General features: G+C 37.5%; 1 protein-coding gene across 5 annotated transcripts in view; it reads right to left on the minus strand.

Moving 5' to 3' along the window:
- COL8A1 (collagen type VIII alpha 1 chain) overlaps positions 1-27,254 on the minus strand; it is a 91,830-nt gene that overhangs the window by 52,796 nt on the left and 11,780 nt on the right. For 3 of the 5 annotated variants that reach the window (XM_075513609.1, XM_075513638.1, XM_075513604.1), the window contains exon 2: positions 21,973-22,103. The exons of the other annotated variants lie outside the window; for them this stretch is intronic. The gene's annotated coding sequence lies outside the window, so the exon portion shown is untranslated. The remainder of the gene's footprint in view (positions 1-21,972; positions 22,104-27,254) is intronic. 5 annotated transcript variants of the gene reach the window in all.

Raw genomic sequence — 27,254 nt, forward strand, 5'->3', positions numbered from 1 at the left:
CACAGTCTTAGTATAGGAGTATAAGGATGGGGAAATGTTCACTACAAAATGTTATTTCATTCAGATTTCAAAGTTTGCCTCTCTTCTTGGACATGTTTTAATTTCTTTTTTGATATTTTCTCACAAAATTGTCTTACTTCTGTTACCTAAAAGGAACATCCTCTCAAAGTCACAAAGTAGGAATAAGCACCTTGGAACAGCCTTTCTTGAGACATAGGTTCTTATTTTCATAGGTTCTTATTTTCATTCAACTTCAAACTTCAAGCATCACTAGTGTCCTAATAAATTTGTTTGTCTTTCATGTTCTACCAGTCAAGTGGCCCCATCACAGGAAAAAGTTCTAAAAGTAAGACATCTGTGAAGTTTAGGTCCTCCCATGCTTAGGTAGCAGCTCAGTGGTGGTTTTCAGGATTGCAGTTTCAGTCGAAAGTGCGCATGTTGAAGCTAAGCCTCATTTTATTCTCTGACAGGCAAATGAACAACTTTTTGTAAGATAATGTGAGACTTTTAGTCACAATGCCCATGCAAATACATTTACATACTCTTATCTTTCAAAAATAAAATCAAAGGTAATTATTCCTTATTTTTGCTGAGAAAGAAAGCATCTTATGTTTACTACAGTGTTTGTGTATGGGCAGATACCACAAACTAGCCAGAGCACTGCAAGTTCATTTCCTAGCTGACCTGCCAGTCATTTGTCATATGCAAGTGCCCTGTCTCGTGCATGGAATTAGGCCTAACTTCACTCAGTTTTGTCTTAAGAGATAATTTTCACCTATTTTCCAGGAGTTTATAGAAGCTTGTTTAATTATTAACTAGCTTTAAAAGTATTTAATGACTTGGAACTTGTACAGCATTTGAAAAACACTAAAAAAATTGTTCTTGATACTGGATGTAGTAACAAAAACAGCCCATGAAAAACAAAGATGCAGGAAGAAACTTATAGTTTTGTGGTGATACAAAACACTTGCTAACTCCTTCAGTGCAACCCTAAGCCTTTGTAATGAGGTACACCTGGTCTCACTTAAGCCTTTCCACAACTGATTTTCTGTGGTAGGTTATTGCCATCTTCCTGTAGTTAAAGTGATTCTGAAGCCTGATGCAGTAGGATTGTTTGATACTTTGTACTTGCATTTTGATGTAAATACGTTTTAATCTAAAAGATTTGGGGTTCTTTTTGTTTGTTTCTTTTCTGTTTCTAAATGCAAAAATCATATAGTCTCTTGAGGACATCTAGCTCTTAGTGAAAAATACCCTATCTGAAAATTGGCAAGACTGTAACAAGAACGCCCCCCCCCCCCCGGTTTTTTTTGTGGCTTTCTCTTCATTATTGGTAGAGCCAAGTAGCTACAGCCCTAGAGGGGCCATTTTGGAGCTGGCTGCAGCTTGCTACACCTCCTTCTTCCAACTCATAAGTGCTCTTGATTCCTGCTATATTTTTTTATAACTTTTTTTTTTTCCTCTGTCACTCTCAAGGAGACATTGAGAATGGAAATATGAGTTTCTGAACCAGAAGGAATGCTAAGGCTTTTGAAGTGGGTTTGTATTTGTTGTTTAACTGTAATTCTTCTGGGGGGAAAGTAATAATGAGTGCCTATATATATATATATATATATATATATAAATGGTTTTAAAGATTTATGCTGGTAACATTTTCTGCCATACCACAGTTGGAAAAAAACCACTAACTGAGGAAGGATTTTCTCTTAATACTTGAAGATATATACTGTATCTTTGTGCCTATGAAATGAACTTCTTTAGTTACTAGAGACTTAGATGGGTATGAATAAAAGAGAATGAAAAATCAAATTTATTTGCTTTAGTTTAAAAGTGTCTTCAAAGTTATCTGAAATTATTTTCTGCTTTTAAAAGTGCTGATAGTTAAAACCCCCTGCTTTTTCTATATCTTTAGGCCCCTAAAAAGTTCTGGATTTTTTTTGGGGGGGGGGGGGGGGAGGCAGGGAGAGCATTTAACCATTTCTGAATTCATTTGCCAGCTTTCCTGTTCTCTATACCATGCATGGATATGCTTTTTCCCCACCCTGTATCTGTTAATAAAATGGAGGCAGAGATGTTACAAAGGTATTGCTTAGCTCCCCATCCCCTGGAATCAGGGGATTACATTAGAATTTTACATCTTATTTAGTAAATCTGCTTATGACCCTCATATTTCAGGAAGGCTTGAAATAAACCTGAATAACAATAAACAATTAAAACAATAACTTTGAAAAAAGTTAAAACAATAGCTTTAAAGGTTAAAACAATAGCTTTGAAAATGATCAATACCTTTTTAAATTTTGATGGCATATCAACTTCACAAACATTACCAGTGCCATCTCAGCAGGTGACTGTAGAAGATGGAGCACAGGGAGCTAAACCTATCGTGCTTACTTGCTATGTCTGTCTCTTCACAGGACTGGGAAGAAAAGTAGCTTCGTACTCCAAGGGGTCACTTTTGCCAACCTACGGGCAAAGTAATCTACCTGGTGTTCCCCATGTTTTTCTGGGTTATAGAGGTGGATTTACAAAATGTAAAGAGCCATGTTGCACCAAAGACTCTTGAAATGCCCTGATTTGATGCCACCTGCCCCCTTCCTTTTCTCATTTGGGTTTAATAACAACATATACTGTGATGATGAATAAAACATTCATAATTATGATGTCTCTATTTTTAAAGAGTTAGTTTAAAGAGCATAATTCCCTGTTCCTGTTTTTCATCCTCTTAATATTGCTGTATGGACTGAAATCATGTTCTTGAAAATAACCTCAGGTAGGAAAGCACTTGTGGATACTGTGAAAGGTGTCTGTACCTGACGCTGTTCATCTTAAGCAAAGCTCCTTTTTTAAGCAAGTAGGAGTGTTATCTGAAGGCAAAGTGGTAAACTGGGCCCTATGTGGATGGTTTTCATATTTTAGTAAAAGTGCAAGGACCTAATACAAATGTCTGAAAATTACAAAGCCTGAAATATGTCTGCAGTGGATGTGGCTTAGATTCTAAGCCACAAACGTAAGACAGAAGGGACTCTGACATTGTGTTAAAAGAAAAGGTATGTATTGCTCTAAGAGGCAATACTGCTTATGACAGTCTGAAGACCACTTCATCTTTTTTCCTGCAGTCTGGCTAAACTTTCTGGTGATTATTTATTTCCAAATTTGTGGACCGTAACATTTTAAAGAATATTTTACTGTTTTATAAGGCATTGTGTTACTAACTCATTTTGCTTAATCCCTAACATGTATGAATGGAACTGAATAAAAAAAATAAATCATAGTATCTGGTATTTTAATGGTAGTAAATATAGTAGCTTGCATGATAAACTTTCAGGTTTCTACTGCCTGTACAGGACTTTTCTGGCAAGTCTGTCTTTGGCAACAGAGTGATGCTTCCTTCACTTGTTCTTTCAAGTAAATTTAGTACACAGTCATCTTGCTGGACAATGGCATGATACTGGCATCTATTTTCCTTTCTGTGGGATATGTGTAGCCTAGAATGATGGTTGCTCTGTTTTTCTGTCATCTGGTTCATTCCAAATCCAAAGCGCTTTAAGTTTTCTTGCAGATTAGAATGTGTTACTAAACTGAAGGCTGTGCAGGAGGAAGACCAAATGAGCAGTGGAAAGGATTCATTCTGCTTTTAAAAAGGCAAAATATCAGGCTGTTCTTCTTCCACAAATTCTGTGTTTGTCTTAACATCGGACTTGTACCCAGGAAACATGTGTCCCTGATTTGCTATGGTAAGGATGGGGACAATATTCAAAGGTCTTTGTGTATGGAAAACTAGCTGAATCTCATTGCTGAACATGAGTGAGCAGTGAAAGGATCAGGTGCTAGTTTGTGCACTGCAGAAGAACAAATAATTAAGAGGATCTGAATAATTACCATTCCCCCTAACCAATTCAGTGGGGCTCGTGAGCCACTGAGGCAGGATGCTGGATGCAGATGGTGCATAGGAAGGGAAGCTAGACAGGAATGTGGCTATTTCAGCGTAATAGCAACAGTGTGGTGTATATGTTGGATATGCCATGTTCAGTGGTATTCTTAACATGGCAACCTGTTTTTTCATTCAGCTACCCTGGTAAGTCTGTCTCTCTCAATAGGTTTGTTTTTTCTCCCCCCCATATCTGACTTAGACTACTTGACAAATAGTCAAATACTAGGGGGAAAAAAAACATTCCAGAAACGTTCATCTGAATTCTTTGACTGTCTTTAGGCTTCTTTGCTCAAGTTCTAAACAACGAATGTGTTCGGTGGACGCATTCTTTGTGGCAGCCAGTTCCAGCTGAATCCAGCTGAAAGCAGTCTTTTAAACCTGTAATGGCAGCTTCTGGCCCTTCAAATGAGAGGCTAAGCATTCCCTTACTGAGTCAAGAAGAAAATATCTTTGAAATAAATGTATGCATAAGGACAGCTCATATTTTGAATGCTGAATATCAGAAACAACTAACAGTGAACATGCTGAAGACTGAACCCTACTGAAATAAAGTTCTGATTACAAACACTTTGTTAATGGTAGGAGATAGCAATCTAGTACGTACAAAGGGGAAGGACTATCTTTCACCTTTTTCTATCTAGGATTTTTTTATGATCAGGATTCATATTTTGTCATAGTGTTTACACAGAATGTAATAGACCTATAGAAAAAGTTTTGGAAATACATATTCAGATCACTTAAGCAGCTTTGAACACTTCTCCTCTCCCCATAGGACACAAGTTGCTGCAGGTCATTGTATCCTTTTACTCAAAGAAAGATGAAACCTGAGTCAAAACTAGGTTAATTAGTGGACTGAAGCTGGTGAATTCTTCCATCATGCTCAAAACCAATGTAACATCCATGTGGCTAAAAGCTTAATGCAGTCTGTGAGTGAATGATGTTAGCAAAAGGTAGTTTCAAAATGGAATATGAACTCCTGCCCCTGTCTGCTTTTTCAAACTAGCCTATTCCTAGAGTTTTTTCCCTTAAGACCAGCCTACCCCTAAATCCCTTTCCCACCTCTCCTTTGCTCAGTCTAGAGTCTAACCAGAAAAATGTCTGCTTTGTTAATGGAAGCTACCTTTAGATGACACCCCAACAGCTGTAGTCTGAGTTAGCCAACAAGAGAATCCTGGCATGATTTTACATGACAAGTTAGGGCAATGAAAAGTGATGTAGTTAATTCTATTTTTTTTTTTTTGCCGTGCAGATCACCCTGGAGTGGAATGCTTGCTAAATGTGAATTATGTTTTTACCCTTGCTATTCAGTATTGTTAGTCTAAACTGGATCCTTGAGGGATAGTGTCATAAAGCAAATATTCCCTAAAGAACAATCCATTATTCTGGAACATGTAACTGTCCTGTGACACTTTAAAAAAAAAAACAAAACAACAACAACAACAAAAAAACCCAACAAAAACCAAAAACACCCAAAAAACCAACCAACAAACATGGAGAAGAATATAAAAGCAAGCTCCTAAACTGTATTGTCTTGTATTTCCACTGAGGTTCTCTTCCTACCTCAATCAACAATGAGGGAGCAGGACTGGATTCCAAATGGTTCCTTTACTGTATCACCCAACTGGATTGTCCAAGTTGCAATGTGAGCAGCAAAACCAATGAATTTTGATTTCTTCTGGATTTGCATTCTTTACTTTCCTGAGGCCAAACTGAATGACTAACAGATGAATCTTGTCTGCCTTTCCCTCTATGAGGATGCCAAGTTGTGTCTCTACCTACTGCTCGCCCACTGATTTTCAGGAACTTGTGCAAAGACTTCTCTCAAGATGAGTTTCAAATTGCTCAGCAAGCTCAAATGTTATTGGGGGGGGAGGAACAGATGGATAGACAAGGAAACATCATACTGAGATAAACATTGCTTTCTAAAAAAAAAAACAAAAAAGAAATGTAAGCCATGCATGTGGTATCTACAACAGCATTAGGGACTTCTTGGATACCAAGTCCTGCAATCCATGTAGAAGGCTGAAAACACTAGGAATGGTATCTGGCATCAGTGAACACACAGGCTCAGCCAAGCTAGTATACAAACTATCAGTGTCCTGTAGCATTTTTGGTATGATGGTGAGGAATTACAGATCTTGCTGTTGGAAATGTGTGTATACTGTTTTGAATCACACCTACGTGTTAGAAGCATTCCAGATCTTCAGAGGTGCCAAAACTTTTGCTATCTAGCCTTGGAGGATATATCTTTTCACTTTTCTCTCTAAAGTAAGCTCTTGGTTTAGCTTGCATATCCTATAGAGTGATTTAGCACTTTTTAAAAAAACTGGGTTTTTTAACATATTGATGTAATTACAAAAGCATATGTGTATCACTTATGCCTTTAAACCTTTCCACTGAATTGAAATACTTAGCATTTCTACAGCCAACCATATGATCGCTTTAACACTGCATATATAAGAGGGTTACTGCAATAAATCAGATCACTTGTTGGATATCTTTCCCTTGGCTTCTGCTTCAAAATAAATTCCTAGTGATTTCAAAAAGGTGACAGTATATGCTTGCAAATACAATAGATGGAGCAAACAGCTGTTCTATTAATACATTTTTAAAAAGGTTGCTTCAGGTAAGGATTATTTTGGTCCTATTTCTGATTCAACCTCTACAAGCTAGGAAACCCCTGCCTTGAGGTAGAGGAGATAAGTAAAGGTAGTGTTTCTTGTGACAAAAGATGAAGTCCTAACTCAAAATCTTCCAACTGTGGGAATGTATTTAGGGGAACAAGAGACATTCAGAGCCAAACATTGCCAGTAAATTACTTGTAGGACCTAGCCTACTCCTCTGATTTACAGAGGCACTGGACTGTGATTTCCTACACCACCCTGGCCAAAAAGTAGGGATGAAGTGAAAAGTTAGAATCGCAAGGGAAAGATTTCTGAACCCATCAAGGGCCTTAATTTTGACAAATGAATTGCATTTAATGACTTATTGCAACCTTTCCTCCTTTTTCCTTTGGTGTTTATATATGGATGTGTAATGATTACATCTGGGCAAATAAAACCACTGTAGGTGTATAATGATACCACTAGAATTGTTGGTGTGTATCCTCTCCACTTCTTCTACTGTAAGTACATAAGCTTGAGCACGCTGTAGGGAATTAGACCCTTTCAATTATAGTTTCATACCAGGGGAAGCTAGTATAATACTACCTATCTTGCAAGACTAAAGAACTGGTAGGTGTTCATTATGTTTCCAAGGAACTCTGAGATCTGAAATAAAGTAAATGTTAAGGGCTATTGATCACCTAGAGGCTGAAATGACAAATGGCAAATTCCTGTCTTTCTGGAGTCTCAACCTCTATAGCCGTACTCAGCTGAATACAGGACAGTAACACAAATTAGTTCTGTTGCTTTTTGTCTTTGTTATGGATGTAATTTCATCAAAAGAAGTGATTGTGGTGTGTGGTTGTTTTTTGTTGTTGGTGTGTGGTGGGGTTTTTGTTGTTGTGTTTTGTTGTTTTTTTTTTTTTTTTCCAGTTGGGTAGCTGAAGAAACTTCCTGAACATGGACTAGAAGTGATTGCAAGCAGGACTACAAACAAGTCTGCTAGCTCAGTTAGTGTTTATTTCCTGATATCCTACTATTATTGCACTTTCAGCCATTTATCTTTTTCTTTTCCAAGATGTGACTCACTGAAGTATGTTTCCTAGCTGCACTGCAATCTTTGTGGTACAAAACAGAAACAGAACATGTCTGGGTTTTACTTCAAACTTCATCTCGTAAACATTGTGCAAAGACCCCATGTAAACACCCTAATTGAGTTAGCATTTAAACTCACTATAGATTTATCCTTTGATAAATTTAAGATCTTACAGATGCCAATAAACCAGTCTGTTTCATGAGCAGAGCAAAATGATGTCTGGGTAGAAATAAATAAATGCTAATATTTTCAGAGATTCATATCCATAGAAAACTGTGAATGGTGTCGCAACAAATGACGTGAAAACCATTGTCTAATCTGTACCTATCACGTTATGAAGAAGACATTTGCCTTCTCTCAGGGAGCACTTGTCAAAATGGGAGCTGCGCTGTCCTATTTTTGGCTACATTTATAATAGGAAATTACCTGAGTATTTGGTAACTGAGTATTTTGTTTTAAATGCAAAAAGACTCGTCCTCACTTTCAAGGGTGGGTTGTAACATTGGCAGGTTTGTGAATCACATTGGCATCTGATGGAGGATTAGAAGTCTAGCTTAGAATATAAAACCCTTTAGCTCAGAAGCTGCTTTCTTATTATACATTTAAAGTGTCATAAAGAAGTATTGATCCATCACTGAAGAGTCAAGTGTTATTGGTTTTGAAATAATTTAATGCATGAAATTCTAGGAAATATCTCCTTCATGGAATAGAGCACATGTGTGCATATGCACAAAAAGTATGTATGCTCCTTTTGTTGCCTCTTATAATTAATTCCTGCCCGGTCTTGTATTCAGCAGTGGAGGCAGAAAGACAAGCTTGTTCCCTTTTTGAAGACTTTTTTTTTTTTTTGGTCTGGCAACGAAGTGACTCAAAGCAAAAATGTGTTGGCAAGTCCAGGGACCTGTGAAATCAGTCAGAAATCGGACAAATCGGCTAAGGAATTAACTGCAGGAAATAAATTACAAAATAATAAAGCCTTCTCGTTGCTGCTTTAGCTGTTTCTGCATTGGAATCTTTCCATTAGATGCTCATAAGAAAAGCAGAATCTGAGTTCCCCTACCAAACCAATAAAACAAATGTGGAATATCACATACGAATTTACACATAGTTTCAGATAAATACTTCATTTGAAAAGTTCAACAGACCTTACCATGGAGGTGGGAACCTGCTTTAAGAAACCATATATTCTATCTCTGAAATACATGACAACCGTAAAACTTTGACATGAAATCATAAGGTAAATCCAAGATAGTTTAAAAAGGAAAGAAAGAAAGATGACAACTTAGTTGTGTAAGAACAGGTTTGGAGTTCAGGTCTGTATGCTTTTATTTCTTTATGTTCTTTAGAGAATTCACATCTCAAAATAGTCTTAAAGAAGAGAAAGCAGTGTATCTGATAAATATGTCCTCCTGACAAACATTCAAGTGGAGTGTTCATGTCAGACCACACAAAGAGGGAGTCAGAACATCACGCAATCAAACACACTGGTGTCTGGGGAAATTACTTTATTCTGCAGAGACTGACTGTGTTAAACTAAATACTATCACTCATGTCAAAATCATTGGACAATATTACTACATACTGTGTAAGCTTTGGTAAATTAATGAAAGCAGATACAAAATTGAGGTCTTCCTTCTCCATCAAAAAAACTACAGGGTTTCTTTTCCTCTTTCTTTTGGAGAAACTCTGTCTTGACAGCATGAATGGGGAGTGGAGCAGAAATGGAAACAGTACTCACTAGCTGTACTGCATATTTATTTTAGCAACTGTTAGGTGGCTGGCAGTGCTTAAGTGTCAGATCTGACAGAGAAGGGAGACCAGGTGTTATTAGCAAGTAATACTATGTTTGCTTTTTGTGGGAGTTAAAAATTCACTGGAATTTTTTGTTAGAGGAATTGGCTATGACCTCCACAATCAAAACTTGCCCTCTGCTCCTCACAGTTAGGTGCCGTCATCAATCATTTTACATCCGAAGAGTGACGGTCGTTTGTGTTGCTGTATACAGAGCTGGGAGAGCTGTGGTCTTAACATTACTAAAATACCTGAGGAAGCAGTTTGGGCTGAGCTGGTGCTGCAATGGACAGCACAAACAGTGAGGTTTTAATCAGCTTTCATAGCCTCTCCTGCTTGCCACAAATTGCACTTCTAGCGTGTTGGTTTCCATGATGTAGAGTAGCTAAAGGAGCTGGGATGAGGCAGCAGCTAAGAAATAAATGGCATGGAGTATCAACTGAAGCGTAAATGGAAATGGTTTCTATCAAGCTGGCTTCTGTTGGCAGACACATATTAACAACTGCTAAGCCACAGAGGTTTTCAATTGCTCTGTTCAATGTAAAATCCCCAAGGCTTATTAAAGAAGGTGGTTTGCACATGTGTGAATACAGAATCATGAAGTTCCTGAAGTTGCTCACAACTGAATTAGAGGGCACTTGCCTGGCAAGTGTTCTGGCTGGTGAATAGAGATTCTTTTGCTGGCTGGGAAGGGAATGAACCAGCTCGAAATCTGGCTCTGTGGTGAGTCTTTCCAGGAACAATATAATTGCATTATAAAGAAGTTATTTTAGAAGTTATTTTAGATATGAAAAAAAAATATTAAATACAAATTACAGTTTGTTATATTTACTTGATTTCATCCTCTTCACTGGACTGTTTCAAGGCAGTGCCATCAATGAGCTTGGAAGCTGTTGCAAAGTATATGTTAAGATGCCTGATGTGCTTATTTATGGGAATTTGGACTTAGGAAGCTTTTTTCCTCTGGTTTTATCAAAGTAGTAGCTGAGGCTGTGGAATTATCTGTCCCAACTAAAGGAGGAAGTGCTATCCCTCTCCAGTCTAAAGGATAATGAGAGGAAACCAGGAAATGTACCTCAAGAAGATATTCCTCCTGTGTTCTAAGAGGTGATGGGTTGGCTCATTAAACAGGCTTCATCTATTTTGGATGTGCTAGAGTGCAAATCAGCTAGCTTTAAGCAGTTTTGTATTGCTCACCCATATCTCCGTTTTATAGCTGCCAAACTCTGATCATAGCATGTGGTGGTGTCTGGGGGTGTGTGGTGTCTGGTTTTCTGGCCTTTGTTTTTTCTTTTTTTCTGATGATGAATTCCTAAATGAGCAGATACACGAGTTATTTGATTTCTGTGAGCAGAAGGGGCTAGAACTAGGAAAAAAGAAGCTTTTGCTTTTTGTGGATGGAATTGGTGTAAGTGCCTAAAAAAACCTGTTCTCCTTTCCAATTTTATGCACCTCGCAGAAGCTCAGACAAATATCTGACTGCTTATAGAGGAGAAAAAGCCCTCAAATCTGATTTCTCTCCCCTCTGACTTTTCACAGGAATTGTGCTTCTCTTAGTAAGTTTTCTGATTGACTGTGCATTTGACTGAATAGATAGAAATATTACAGAAGGTAACTTACATACATTGCTCTAAGGAAGAGGGTATTCTTTTTTAATTTTTCCCAGTTGCTGTGACTGTTGATTCAGTAGAAGGTATTTTTCCTTTTAAACTTATGACAAAGCATTGCTGATAGAGCATATTGAGTAGATCTTAAAGACTTTGCAGTATTATTGTGCTGTCTTCACCCTGAAGCTACCTCAAGCTCTAACAGGAGGCTTGCCCAAACTGCAATCCTATCCTTAAACATAAACTTAACAGACGTGTATGGTTGTTCTTTACTTGACTGCCTGTCAGGGCATAGATTAAAACTTAGTTTAGGATATCTTATCATTTGCTGTCAGAAACACTTTGTGGCATGGATGAAGCTTGCTCCACTCAAATGGGACAAGTTTTCCAGTGCCTTCCCAGGCACTGCCTTTCCACACTTTAGTGGGAAAGAATTCATGGAAAGCCTAAATTTACTGCCAAGTGGAGCAGCATGGATGTGCCCAATGGGCCTTTACTGCCCCTTCCCAGGGAGTGCATTGCTGAAAGCAGGAAGCATTGCATACTGGTGTGACCAATGATTGTTGCTAATGTTGCTAATTTGTGAATGCCCCTATGTTCGGCACTGCCAAATATTCTGAATGATTTTTCCCTCTTTTAAAAGGAGCAAATATATATTTTTCTACTCTCATCACAATTTAAAAAGTCCTTTTTTTAAGGCTCACATATCTTTAAAAAATATAAATTGGCTGTCAATTGATGATCATCCAGTTTTCTGTAGTTCAGGACAAATATCTTGCATTTCACAGGAATTTTGTTCTACTTTTCTCCTTTTTGAATGTTCTTAAAGTTCTTTAATTAAAGTATATAAAGATTTAATCTTTAGCGTGGTTTTTCACTTGCTTGTCTTTCACTTACTAGCTTTCACTCCTCAAATTAATGCTGCTGAAGTCAGCAGCACCCAAGACAGTTACAGTAAAATACAAAGGAAAAGGAGGACACTGATTTAGCTCTCTCAATTTTAATTGAAATAAGGTACTGATGCACCTCTTCTTGCTGCATTTTTTTTTCTAAAGGAGAAGCAAAAGATTTATTAAAATTACATTGCCTTGTATAAGTTACAAGTTATAGATACTTTCCAGATTTACACAAATTAGTTGTAGAACTATTTCCTTTTCTCTTCTGGATGTTTTAAACACCTTCAAGAACAATGACATTAAAAGAGAAAGTTCCTTTGCTGTCAAAGGGATTCTGTCAGAGACAATACTAGAACAAATTGGGGCTGAGGCAGTTTGGAGGAAATAATACTCCAACTTTGCCCTTTGATTTGTAATCGGTATAAATGTGCCAGAACAAAGGACACATCCAAGAATCTTTCTATCCCTTCAAAGAGACAGAGAGAATTACAACCAAATTCTTTCATAATTTTTGTTTTATATTTGGCCAGTCTTTTGAATTAGGTAATGGAAACTTAATCCTTCCCTGCTGCAAACTGTTTTGCAAGACCAACAACTAAGAAGTCCACCTGCTCAAATCTGAAGAACAAAAAGATATTTAACATTTGTTGTTCTTCTAATAAAATATTCCTAAGTGCTCTGGCTAGGCCCCTTCAAGGCAAAGCTAAACTTCTAGTTCAAGAATGATATTTATCATGACCTATAGTACAATGTTTTCATCAAGGTAGCAGATTTGGACTGCTTATGTTGGGAGGCTATATAACTCAATCTGACAAGGTTAATACTTCCACTTAGCAAACCACACTTAAATTCCTGTCTTGACCTGACTCTTTAGATGTCTAAAAACACCCAGGCCATATTTGACTTGTGGTTCCTTATGAACCACAGCTTTTGCGGGAACTGTAGGGGGAACTCTTCACAAACACACATAAGGATTTCATGATGCTGAGTTTGCACACAGCCTCCTGAATGGTAATAAATCTCTTCCCACTTCTGTCAATAACAGAAGTGCTTGGAATGAGTTGGTGTGGGCTACTGCATCTGTAGCATGACTGTAATTGTGGCATGTGAATATTGTACCTATATGTGATACTGTTCTGAGTACATTCATACAGCACAGATCATAGAATCATGGAATAATTTAGGTTGGAAAAGACCTTTAAGATCTTCGAGTCCAACCATAAACCTAACGTGGTTAGTTTTGTATTCAGTCACCACTGGGTCAAGAACATCTCCATATTTTTCTGCTCTTTCTTCAGGCCTCTTTCTTATGTCCACTTATTTAGAGGGACAAATCACTAGTGACACGGTATATGATGAACTTATTGTTCATTGCAGGATGCTCTTCCAGCAGTCCTCCTAACCTTACCTGAGGCAGCCAGGCTTTTGTTTTAACAGATACTCTCCCTGAAGTTCATACTGAAGAATTATCATATTAAAAATTTTCAAAGGTGGCCAAGCACCTTTCAGATGCATTCTTCCCATCTGGCATACAAAGAGCAGTAAACAAAAGGAGGCTACTAGAATGTTCTCCTAAAATTGTCTGTCTATAGATTTCCATACTGTGGAATATCCTGTTCTGGGAATATTGGTTCCTGTTGACAGTGTCCCCTCTGGATTCCTGAAGGGCACTGGCACCGAGGAGGAGGAAGAATGGAAAGGAAGTGGAAGAGGAAATAAGCAGAGAGGAAATGCTTGGCTGAACAGAGGGAGGAAAAACCTCCCTGACAGAGTGTGCCAGGATGTGTCCAAAGGAAACACTGGAATCTCCCTTCTCAAGGGACTTCAAAAACTAAGCACTAGAAAATGTACTGCAGGGAACAATACTGCATTGGCAGGAATATAGGCTGAATGATCTAATTATTTTCCATCTTTAACTTGTCTAAGTCTATGAATAAACCAGATCTCTCTAGCTGCTTTTTTTTCTTAATAATTTCCAAAATATTGTAAGTTGGGAATAATTTATTTTAAAAGAAATAATATTAATAATTATTACTTTTAATCCATCAGTCCCAAGGCTCAACAAATTCTGACCCTTCCTGTAACCTATTCTACTTTCCAGAACAGTGACATGCTAGGTGTGGAGCTAAGCTCAGGCAAATATGAATAGTTACAGCTGGTTTCTACAGTGTATGTCTGCAGAATTTTGGGGGAAGTCATACTTAAGGTGGTCTGGTATTAGTAATTCTCTGCAAGTAAACCCATAAAGTTTGGATAATAATCTTTGAAAAGCCTTGATGTTGTAAATTCCTTCATTCCCTTGCTACCACAGATTTTGCTTAATGACATCAAGTGTCCCAATATCTCCATGGATGTGAGTTAGTGTGAGCGGAGTTTGTTAAAGACCAGCATACACCACTGACATGTCTTTAGCAGACTTGGTAGTATCCATTCATTTAAGAATAGGGAACAGAAACATAGAGGATATTTTTGCTGAGTTGTAAATTTTATGGGGTTTGTGTTGTGCTGTTCACCTACAAGGTTTAAGATAATTTACTAGTGCAAAGAGCCTTCATCTTTCCTATCCCTTACTCCTATAGCTCAAATACAGCGTAGTTTATATTGTTTCTGTATGACTTTTAATTTTACTTGAAATGTTTTATTGCGCCTTTCCTCAAAAAGAAACTTTTTCTTTTATATATGAGCATGTGTACATGCACGTGTATACACTTGCATAAATAAAAGATTCAGTTTGACAAATCAAAGATGAAATATCAGCAGATACTTAATTCTGACCAAGTGTGAAACACATTACGTAGAAGATTCACTTTACCTCAGTCAGTGGAGTGACTGTAGTTACCTGTAGCTGCTTTGAATCAGCATCACAGGACATAAACAGATCAGGTAAGTACTGTGAATGTCTCTTAAGCAGCAAGATTGTAAGTTCTTTAAGACAGGATTCATATAGCTCTATCCTTGAGTTCAATGAGTATTGCTAAGCAGCCTTTAGCATGTCATTACTTCACAAACAGTAATCAGTTTATCATCCTAACCCCTATGTTAAGGGGTGTATCATCAGCGTGTTTTTTTTTCACAAACAGGAATTGAGGCACACAAAGTTTGTACTCAGACTTACACAAGCAGTAGGTGGCCTGATGCCTGTTCAGTGGAAGTTACGCACTTGAATAATGTACGAATCCAGGGTACAAATCCTGCATCCAAGTCCTGCATTGAAATGTAGACCTTCTTGGCACACATGGTAACTTGACCCCAGAAATGTCTTATTTTATAAATTACTCAATAAGTAAGATAGCTCAGTCTAAAAGCAAAATACCAGCATTAATTTTCATTTAGAAGAAACAGTATTAAGAAACCACATCCATCTAAGTAGGGTTCCACCTAAAGAAGGGTTCTCTTTCAGATCAGAGATATTACAGTGACTTGTTTATGACAGACTTTCAAGGCTGCAGTTAATGCTGAGAGCCAGTTACTTTCGCTAAATTCATAAAATTGCTAATCCCTTTGTGAATCTATTACAGAGAACTTGAGTTAGTCATCACAATGAGAAATAAACCTTTTGAAATGTCCATGCTAGAATTCATGATGCTATTAAGTAATTTGAGAAAATAATCATTCAGTTAGCTCCTGCTACAGTGAAACTAGTATGATGCACTCAAAACAAGAGCATTCAGCAATAACACAGTATGTTCTTACTCGAGACAAATTTACTGTGAGCCAGGGGTCAATCAAAAAAAGGAATAGGAAGGTTGCAGCTCTCTTTGTGAGCTTGGGTAAACCTGTCCATCAGTATCTGTGTTCAGCAGTTACTGTTTTGAAAATATTTTGTATGTTGTAGCAACACAAAAAAATCATGAAAAATCAGTCAAATTTTAATTTAGCCTGTAAACTTCTGTCCCATATACCATAACTTTTCATGATTCAATTATTTTGTGTATTTTATATCTCTTAAAATAATATTGTTCTAAATAGATGTAGCTGGGAAAAATTACTAGGACAAGGATGGCTAAACTAATGAATAGTTGACAAAACGTGAAATAAGTGCTAATTCATCTTTTAGACTCAGTATTAGTAAAGTCACACCTGAAAGAGCTGAATAGAGGCAATAAAATTGCCGAGTCAAGTTTCAACTCCGTTTAACATTTGTCTACATCATTGAACTTTCTCTAAGAAACCTGGCTCTATTTTGTGCTTGGATATTTGAACAGTTCTTTGGGTTGGGGAGGATTCTTCTTTTGAATCAGAAATATTTTCAGCCTTTTAAAAATTCCTACTACTTTTGTGCAGCAAAAGTTTAACTATCCTGAAGCACTTCAATAAGAAAAAGATACCTCCATTTGGTCTCTACATATACAAATTTTAAAATTTATGCCTAGCCACCATAAAAATAAAATGTTATTGGATGAAGGTTTTTTTTTTAAAGTTATTATTATTTTGAGTAACACATCTCTAAATTTGGGCATCTGATGGAGGGAGTGTTTCTCTCTCTTTTTTTTAAATTAAATAAAAAAATTATCTTTGAGGCTAGCTTCACTCTACAAAGTGGGAGTCTTCATGCTGTTTCAAGCTATGTGCTTGAATCTTCCAAGCATTTTGACAGTCTTAGGTATTTTCTCCCTGCCCATGCAAAACCACAAATTTCCTATTGAGGATGTGATTTCAAGTTCACTGAGCTGAGAGACTTTATTTGAATATAGATTCAAGCCCTTTAAAAATGTATTTACCCTAAAGAATGTGTAGAACCTTCCTTAAAATGTGCCTGTGATTACCAGAACAAGGGGCTTGTTATGTATGCATATGAAATATTTAACAGAAATGAACTATTTCTCCAGCTCTGAAAAAAGACTGCACAGAGAAACTTTGCCAGATGACACCAGGTCGTTAAGTGCTTTGTGAGAAATGTCTTGGCCTATTCTAGTTACTGATGAAACTTGCTTTCCACTTCAGTGAGGCCAAAACTTCACAGTTGGATGATGCCCCAGAGATTATCAAGAACACTAAGAAAAATTTCCCATCACCTCTGATTAATTACCCACAGTAACAAGTGTTCCCCTGGGCAACTTTGTGTCTCAGTTATAGATAAGCACTGCTATGTGAATTTTAATGAAGTGCAAACTCTGCAACAGCAAGATAAATTCACCATTGCAACCATCTCACATTATAGTCACCACTATACAATAAAGCAGTTAAATAAAATTGAGACTCCAATTCACAATGAAGTTAACACAGTGTTATCTAAAAAGTTAGTACTGGTTCGGGTTGTCCTGAGGAAACATACAACTTAATGTTCACTGGTGGATTTGAGACAAGTAGTCCGATTGTAGAATCACAGGCAAAGGACAGGCATTAAAACTGATCACTTTCCATTATGGAAGTGCATGTATATGTGTTAGTATATGCAAACCTATATAGTGTGGTCACAGCCTAGGTGTGACCTAGGTCAGGTACTAATATCCAGTCCATGCCTACAGTGATCCCATAAGTTCAGGAAAAAATGAACATGTTTTTCCACAGTCAATATGAAAAGAGTTCTCGGAGAATGTTAGCTCACTACATTGTAAAGAACTCAAACTTTTAGCACCATGTGTTCCTGTTGGCAGCCTGGTAACATAAAACTAGAATAATAGTCATTGCTTTCTAATATAGTATTGCTAGGAACTTTAAGGTTACTGATTCAAGTGTATTTTGGGGTGAGGAGGATAAAAGGAGGGAAGAAACACCCTAAAAGGGCTTTAGTAGAAATTAATTTCATGTATCAGAGTTATTTGTAGAGGAACTCAGGGAACTATATTGACAAGAGTGTTGAATGTAGCCATAAAAAATCTCCAATCCTTTCTATAGTACCAATACTGATTTTTCTTTTTTTTTTTTTTTTAACATTCCTATTTACATCTTCCTACCAGTTAATGTATTTAAAGTATTTACTACTGTCAGTGAGGATGTGTAGCCAATTATCCAAAACAGAGGGTTTTTTATTAAAAAAAAAAATACTCCTTTGTTATAATCATTGTTAGATCTATTGGTAGATTTGGGATACAAGTCCTTCTTCACTTCATTAAACAAAATAATTGCCTTTCCCAACATACCTTGCCTCACTTATATTCTCAACACAGAAGAAAAAAAGAAAAAGAATGGTATTTGTTTAACTATGCAAATGAAAACTCATTTGGGACATATTTTTGTTTCACTGATTCATGTTTTTCAGTGTCTTCCTCTCTCCTTTTCAGTCCTAAGCTGAAGAACTGCTTTTCTTAAAACTGATGTGGAGGCTATACATATTTTGAACCTTTTCTTTTCCTCTGTGTTATTTGTACAGAATGTGAGTTTGAGAGAGCTGGAATAATGCAGACATAAGTATCTCTTAAAAATCTGCATCATTTTAAAATCTTGTGTGTGGACTTCTCTGTAATCCTCCAAGAAGTCCTCTGTGAGTAGGGAAGCATAATTTGTCTCATTTTATAGATAGGTAAATATAGAAGTGGAAAAGCTACATAACTGTAAAAACAGACAGATGGTCCCTAATCTTTGACATGAAAAAGGAGAAAGGGGGTGGTGGTGCTGTAATAAAAAAAAAAAAAAAAAAAAAATTGCCAGAAACCTACCAGGATTACTACTGAGTTTATCCAGGGAAAAGTTTTGATGATTCACAAGTGGCTCTTGAGCTGCCAGTCTTTTCACTTTGCTTGCTGTGCAATGTAGTGCTGCCCATCACCTGTTGTTAATTATAACATCCTATAAATCTAATCGTTAGAAGACTAGCAGTGAGACACAGTGCCTGCACTGGCTTAGTGGACACTCTAGGAAAAAAAATAATTTTTCAAGAGTTTATTCCTGGATGAGCTTTTATGAACCTGGCATTGTCATGAACTGATATTTCTATTAAGAAAAACACTAGTGGATGCGTTTAAACAAATAAGGTTCTCACTTTATACAACCATTGTGGTTTCAAGCACCATATCAAAAAACACTATGATGGGAAGCTATCATTTAATAAATCAAAATAGCTTGCTTGGTAATAAATATTTTTCTTAGAAACCACAATATTCTCTTTCCTACAGATCATATGACTTCCCAGTTCCTGCATTTTTTGACATTACTGGAGTAACAAAGGAACGTGGGAAATAACTCAGCATGGTGAAATCATTCAGTTTAGCTGTGCCTACACTGTGGTTAGAACAACTTAAAAATGTGTGAATTCAGGCATAGGTGATCAAAATCTTCCCTTTTTCAGGTAGCCACAATTTGGCTGAACTGTGCAGCGAACTCTGAGATGAGGAAAGCGTTCAGTTTTGACTAAATCACTTCAATTTTATTTCTCAGCTTTATATTCTACAAAGGGGTGAGCAATATTTCCATTGCACAGTATGGGAAATAGTTTCTTGCCTATATGGGCTCTGAGCATTAAAAAAACCCCAACAAACTGTAAAAAATGCCATGAATCATTGCTATTGACTCTGTGTTCTGTGTTGGCTGCTGTTGAGATAACTTCCTCTTAATAAATTGGCCTTTGTAGTTAGCAGTGAAAAGAAAGCCAATATTAAAAAAAAAAGGGAAAAAAATAATAGTTTGAAGAGAGGAAACATACAAAGATTTATATTCTGCTGTCAGTGAGAGCAGTCTAAGTCCAGATTGGGTCTAGACACAAGTCTTGTAAAGACACATGCACATAAATAACATCTATAAGAAATATACTGTTGCATTTACACAGATGTATTCTCACATGTAGACTAACTTGCTAACATAAAATATCAAATTGACTGGGACCTATCTATTGGCATTACCGAAGACTATAAGTTGGTCCAAAATATTTAGCGACAGACAGACTTTGCTAAAAACATATATGCACTTGCATGCTTGTATATATTGGTATATGAAATCATACATAACTTTCACTTAAAGAATATAAGCAATAAATACTTCTCCCATAAATAATACTGCTCTGTACAAAGTCCTTCAAGTTTTCTAACGTCTGCTAAGTCGTAAAAAGTTTATAAATGTCTGAAGATTCAGCTTGTTTTACTGGGATCCCTTTTATGATGCACTTCTCATGCAAAGATCAGTGTATTCTGCCATTTATTTGTTCCACAATTATTCAGTATTCCACAGCAAGAATTTTTGTGTTCCTGGGTGCGAGATTCTTTTTATAATGAAGTGCAATGTGGGTATGAATATATTTATATAGCTTCAATGACTTATTGGCTCTGCTTGCTAGTAAAAATATGGTTTTGATTATCCTTAAAACTTCTGATTCAACCTACTTTGGGAAAGCTGAGCTATATTGTTTTTTACGTTCGCATGACATACTGTGCATTCTAGCTGAGATCCAAAGTACAGTACAGTGGACTTGCATCAAAAGAGAAACTGTTGCAGCAAACCTTGATTGGAAGCTGAAATGTAACTTAAGGAATATTAATAACAGAAAGGTATTGAAAACAGAGTTCTGGTTTTAGGCAAACAATTTCTCAGTGGTTCAAAATGGTAGTTTAGGAGACAGATAGGACAAAAAATGCTGAAAGTATTACAAATCCTTGAAAAAAAAAATAGAGTAATGTTTGTTTAACAGGCAGGCTTCAAATGACCTCAAAGAATTATGTGCCACGTTGGTTACTGTCTTGTAACAGAGTTCCATTACTTTGAAAGCAAATGTGGAGCCTGAGGCAGCTTTGTTAGATATACTAATAAGAATATATCTATCCTCAAGCTGATCTTCCTGTGCACCTCTCTATTTTTTTCTTTTCCTCTTGTCTGCAATGGTGATTGTACGATAACCCACTTATCTAAAGCAATTAATTCTTTACACTAACCGTGTTTTTCTGATTCAGCTGTATTGCTGTGTATTTCCAGAAGCTTTTTTTTTTTTAATTGGGGAGAAAAGGAAGCTACAGAGTAAAACTGCAGCTTCTTTAAGATTCATGTTAATATACTGTGAAAGGTGTGCAATTCTATTAGGGCAATGGACAGAAAACTGACAGTATCTTGATTACTGATATACCAGGAAAGGAGAGGGGATTCATTAAAGCTATGTGAGGGTAGAAAACTTTCTGAAAATGTTTTCGATGTACCTTAGTTCTGAAGTTAATTGCGTCTCTGCATCCTTATCGGCCAGTGGCCAGTCTCAGAGCCACCTGCTTTTTTTTTTGCATATAATTCTGCAACTGAGTTGCATGTTCCTATAACATACTGTGACTACCTCAGGCCTGCACCGTGTTCTTGAGGAAAAACATGACGCTATTAACCAGTGACTGGTAGGCTTTCATAAATGCAGTTTTTCTTGCTGAGTGAATAATATTTATGAAATAACCTACTGTATGGATGCCACTAAGTAGAAACTTATCTCAATGTGTGTCTGAAAAGCAGTTGATGTCCTCGGCCTCAGAGGAGACTTCTCTCGGCCTTCTGAGAGAAGCCTGCCTCTCTCAGAATAATACCCTGACATCTTCTGGCTTTGTGAATGGAGTTCTCTCCTCATCTCTGGCTTGGGGCTGGTATTTTCATGTAGTTTCTAGACTTCGTCTGTTAAGATTTTTGACAAGATAGATCCTTTTCAATGGCAATAATTTTCCCCAGGAAATGAAACTTTGAAAGACTTGTTAATTGCATTGTTTCAGCATTAGCCTTTTTCATTACTTATGCTCTCTGTCCTCAATGACTTTAGCTCTTAATGCCAATGCAGCCAAGAATGCAGTCTCTGACATATCCATAATGGTTGTACAGTAGTCTTTTAACAGGCCATGAATCCAGGATGTTGCATCTATCATGTCACTAGCCCCTCTATGAAGGGAAAGGAGCTGACACTTCCAATTGCTTTCCAAACCCAATTCACTGTGGTCATCTTAAATAATGCATTCTTGCTAAATTTATATTAATAAATGGGGCTTGAATCTTCCTGCCTGTTAGCAAAAGCATCAGTTCTCATGTCTTTCGTGTCAGCTGATGCTATATGGCACAGTATGACATTCTACCCAGAAATGTTTTTACTGGCAGGTAATAAGGGGTGGTAGGGCATCTTTTGTAATGCTTTAAACAATTAAATTGTTAGGAAGAAAATTACCTCAGCTTAATAGGAGAGTACTTCACTGTACCAGTTCTGATATCCAGACTCAACATCCAGTAATGAAGAGATTATAACAGTGCCGAGTATCAAATTTGAAGGATTCTGACAATCTGCATTTTCTTCTCTTTCTAGAAAGAGAAGGGAAGAAAGCATGTATGTTAATACTCTTCAAAATATGCAGGACAGCAGAGAAATGTTTTTTACTTTCCTTGAATAAATAAGGTACATAAAGTTTATTTTCTTTTCCTGTTTTAATATTTTTTGACATAATCAAATGTTAGTACATTAAACAAACATGAAACAGCACAGGAAAATTGTGTTTAAAACTGTTGCTCAGGTTACAAAGACACCACGAAGGGCTCACATTTTGTTTTGTTTTATTTTTATGAGAATATCGTCTGCATTCCCACATTATGCTTGTGTGTAGCTCTATAATTCACAGTAAACTGTGAGTTATTTTCTCTTTGGACTACTTCGTATATTACAAAGCATTCCTATTTCTATTCATACAAAGCTAATTTTTCTCTCCTCAGCAGCAGTAAGTTTCAAGCTTGTTCAGAGTTTTGAACAAGCAGAAGCTGGAAAATGAGAGAGAAAATTGAAATATTTCACTGTACAGTTTGGTTTATCACAACTCTTTGGTTTATCACAAAATACCAGACGACAACAACAAATTGCATCAACCAAAGCCTAAAACCTAAGACGTTTTCCCCCTCCCCCCCCCTCCCCCCCTCCCGCCCCGAGTAACAGTCGACAGCTCTGGAATGTGCACTCCTCTCCCATGAAAACATTTTTCCGCTCTGCCTTTTCCAAAAATCGAAAGTTCAGAGCTAAACTACTACATGTTATAAAATAACAAATTTACCATGACACTTAAAGACATGAGTCAGTGTATTCAGCTTTCTTGAGGGAGGAAGGAGTTATGTTTCTTGTTAAGGCAAAGTTTGCAGTAAAGAAATTATTTTTATAGCTTTATATATCCCCTTATAATTATTTATCCACATAGATGTTCTATTTTACTGTACAGTTAAAGTTGTACAGTAAATGCCTTTTTGTCACTGATATATTAATTAGGTTTACAACATTCTTCCTCAGAAAGCAAAATATTAACATCCTCGTTATACAAATGGGCAAATGAAATCATGGACATTAAGACACTTAGTATTATTTAGGATACCTGTGGCAGTCTGGGAATCTCAGCTGCTACTCTATTCTGAAGAGTGCTACTTTTGTTCTGGGGAATGGCATAAGCAAGATGAGTAGCATGGATGTCAAGGACAGAGACAAAATGAGATGGCTTTGGACTGCTGTGGGTAAAACAACTTATATCTGGAATAAAAAGCATGTGATTTTGTGTCCTCTTTAAATGTGAGGTGTAGAACACAATATATTAAGCAGCTGAATTGCTCTATGTAGTTTTTAAAGCTGTCTAGGAAACTTGGAACACCATTTCCATTTATTTGGAACAAGTGGCTGACTCATTTGTCTGCCTTGGAAAACCTCTACTTCTGTTCCTGACTGAAATAAGATGGATATTTTGAAAGTCATTCCTCTTGTACAACAGGAGAGAAGTGCAGAAAAGTCACAGAGCTCCTGCTGATATTGAGCCTGGCCATCCCTGAATGTATGGTTGATTTGAAATAAGTTAAAGGATGCAAATTTCTACTAAGTACTGTAGTAGCTTTAATGTGTCCATTCTTTCAAGCAGATTGATACTGCAAAGTCTTGGGTTTTGTGGATACAAATTTGGGGTAGCTAGATCAAAGGTCTGCTCTAGATTTGGACCTTTGACACTGAATGCTATATTCAGTAGGATGGAACCAAAATCAGAAAATCTTTGAGCATGGAGAAAGCTGACATCTGAAACTATCCAACAGCCTAGGCACACCATCAGGATTCAGTTTTCCCTTATTAATAGGTAAAGATTTATTAGGTTATTCCCTAAGACCAGTGTTCAGCAACTGTAGAGATGATATGCTCAAACTGAGGGACACTTTATTTTTTTCCTTCAATTTTTTTAACAATATAGCTTAGACATGAGGTGTCATAATTTCTATAGCTGCCCCTCTCTTTCTGCTGTTTCTGTAAGATGACATGTGAAAGGACCTTATGTGGTAGTTACCTATTGTCGTAAGTTCTCTTTAGCCTTTTTAAAGTCCTGTTATATTTCACAGGGGAACACAAAGAGGGTGTAATGTAATTAACATAGAGGGTTTTTTAAACTTTAACTTTTCAAATGGAAAGGTTTGGATTTTTCATTTGTCTGTTTTAGAGGCCCTTAACCAATTGTGCCATTGAATTTAATGTTGGTTATGAATGAGATTGTAGAAAATAAAGGGACATGGTCTGTGGGAAGTACATTTCTAGTAAGGGAGAGCGCCACGGTCAGTTTTGCCGGGTGCAGGCACTTCACCCTAGTGACAATGGCTAGAAGCACCAGGCAGCTGAAGAGGGGAACCTGCATTATGTGACCTGCTGGGTAGATGAACCATGTTTTGATAACCTCTGGAATAAGGACAAAAGTGAACTCTGCTTGATAGGCAATAAACTCATTTAATTTTCATTCATTGTGCATTAAACTATAAAAGTCACTAAGAAAGCCACACCAGGATATATATGTCCTTGAGTGGTAGGGAGCAATTAGGTGGCAGTGCCTTGATAGAAAGAGGGCAGCTGATTAATAATAGGCTAGTGGTAGGTACACTTGCTGGCTATGTGCAAATGAGGGTGGGAAGGGGTTTCCTTCCCCCTTTCTCTGGAGCCAAGCATAGTCCTCACCTATGAGCTGCTTCATTTGGCTACATAGCCAATACAGGCAGTAATACCATATATGTTCTGAAACAGTTCAGCCAAATTTGGTACCAGCTACTGTAATAAGTATCACACAGGGCAAATATGTATTCCCCTGGCTTGTGCTTCCACCTCCCACATTATACAAGTGAGCAGGAAAGAGACTCTCACCAGAGGTTAGGAAAACTGTGTGATTTATAACATTGGTGATAGGTGGAACAGGGGAGACTGTGTGACCAAGAGAGCCAAGTATTTTAAGCATCTGTTATAGGCCTGTGCCAGATGCAGGATACCAGACAAGATGTGCCATTTGTCTGTTCTTGAATGGAATTTCCTATGTCCCTAATACCAAGCAAACTCTGTTTATTTATAATATAACTACTTCTGGTTTTGTAGAGATGATATACAGCACATTTCATCTTTTCACTCTCACAATGACATTTAAACACTTAAAAAGTGATTTATTTAGCTGTGTAAATTCAGTCAGGCTTGGCGGATGTTTTGCTTTGTCATGGGTGAATCTGTAAAGGCTGGAAATCTTCTCTGTTTAGGGATGCTGAATTGTGTAGTTTCCAGAAGTACAGTTTTCTCTAATGCTTATCTGGGTTAAGAATGAGACCCAAGTTCTTGTAAGATGGTAGGCAGTGATTTCAAGTGACCATTTTTGTGGGCACAGAGAGAAGAATGATTTGGGAAATGCTGACTGTCCTCTCCTGAGAGTGGAATTTTTTCCCACTCTTAAGTGATTATTCTTAGTAAGTGATTCCAATTATTTCCCAAAGAAATAAGCAGGAATTTCTGATCAAAACTTTTTTTCAGAATATGTCAATTCAAAACTACAGCTCTTTGGTGGAAACACATGCATTAGTTGTAAAAGGAAACATGTCTCATTTCCTAGACTGCATTTCTAGACAAAATTAGAGAGAAACATAACCTTCCCAGAGTAACAGTATCTCATAATGAGATTGATTACCTGGGAGCTGAGTATCCCACCCTTAAGTCTCTGTGCTACCTTGTTAATACCAAAGACACAAGCCCCAAACTACACTTAAGACCTGGTGGGAAAGTTAGTTCCAGGGTGTCTAAGCCTAAAAGGAAAATGCAACAGTCCCACAGTAGAAGACCTTGGCTCTGGAGTAGTGTTGTGCAGTTGTGCAGAAGGGTCGATCTTCTGCACATCAACCTTTAATGTCGGCACCCTTTCCTGCCAGCACTGGAACGCCCATTTGCTCTGTTTCAAAGTCACATCAGGATGGACTGTCAAGCCTGCCAGCCTTTTCCATGGGCCCTTTCCGATACCTCTGCTCCAGCATCACATCTTCTAGTCCTTTACCAGCAGGCTGTGTCCTGATCACCTTGCTGCTCTCCAAACTATGACCTTTCCTGAACTGTTGCTAGTTTTTGAGTTCAGAGGAGATGATACCTAATACAGACTTCTTGACCTGGGCTCTCAGTAGACCCCAGCTTTTCCACAGTGTCGTGGTTTAGCCCCAGCCGGCAACTAAGCACCATGCAGCCGCTCACTCACTCCCCCTCGGTGGGACGGGGGAGAGAATTGGAAGAGCAAAAGTAAGAAAACTTGAGGGTTGAGATAAAAACAGTTTAATAGGGAAAGCAAAAGCCGCGCACGCAAGCAAAGCAAAGCAAGGAATTAATTCACTACTTCCCATGGTCAGGCAGGTGTTCAGCCATCTCCAGGAAAGCAGGGCTCCATCACGCATAACGGTTACTTGGGAAGACAAACGCCATCACTCCAAATGTCCCCCCTTCCTTCTTCTTCCCCAGCTTTATATACTGAGCATGACGTCATGTGGTATGGAATAGCCCTTTGGTCAGTTTGGATCAGCTATCCTGGCTGTGTCCCCTCCCAGCTTCTTCTGCACCTGGCAGAGCACGGGAAGCTGAAAAGTCCTTGACTAGTGCAGCAGCAACTAAAACATCTCTGTATTATCAACACTGTCTTCAGCACAAATCCAAAACATAGCCCCATACCAACCACTATAAAGAAAATTAACTCTATCTCAGCTGAAACCAGGACACACAGAAATGCCTTGGCTTCTTCCAAGGACAGGACAAGAGAATTAAAAATAAATAAAAATCTGCAAGATGGAAAAAGTGAAAAGTTGTAGTTACAAATTTGCTGACAAAAACATGAAAGCCCACAAAATTACTAATCATAATCCAAGTTTCTCCAGTGATATTCCTTATAACCTTTTAGGTCACAAGCTACATTAAAAGGTGCAATTAACTACCTGCATAAACAAGCTGCATGAGCTCATCCCTTTCTGCCTCAGTTTTTCTGTTTGTAAAGAGAGTTTGTAATAACTCCAGCTTCTGACTGGAGTTATTACAATAATTATTGCAGCAGATGTCAGAATCTAGTGAAAGCACTGTCATTCAACAATTAAAGCACAAACCACAGCCACCACTTGCCTTGTGTTATTACAGGTATAGATGCAACAGAGCAGAAAACAAATGTTCACACTTGC

This window comes from Mycteria americana, chromosome 1 (assembly GCF_035582795.1).
Source record: "Mycteria americana isolate JAX WOST 10 ecotype Jacksonville Zoo and Gardens chromosome 1, USCA_MyAme_1.0, whole genome shotgun sequence".
Classification (NCBI taxonomy): domain Eukaryota; kingdom Metazoa; phylum Chordata; class Aves; order Ciconiiformes; family Ciconiidae; genus Mycteria; species Mycteria americana.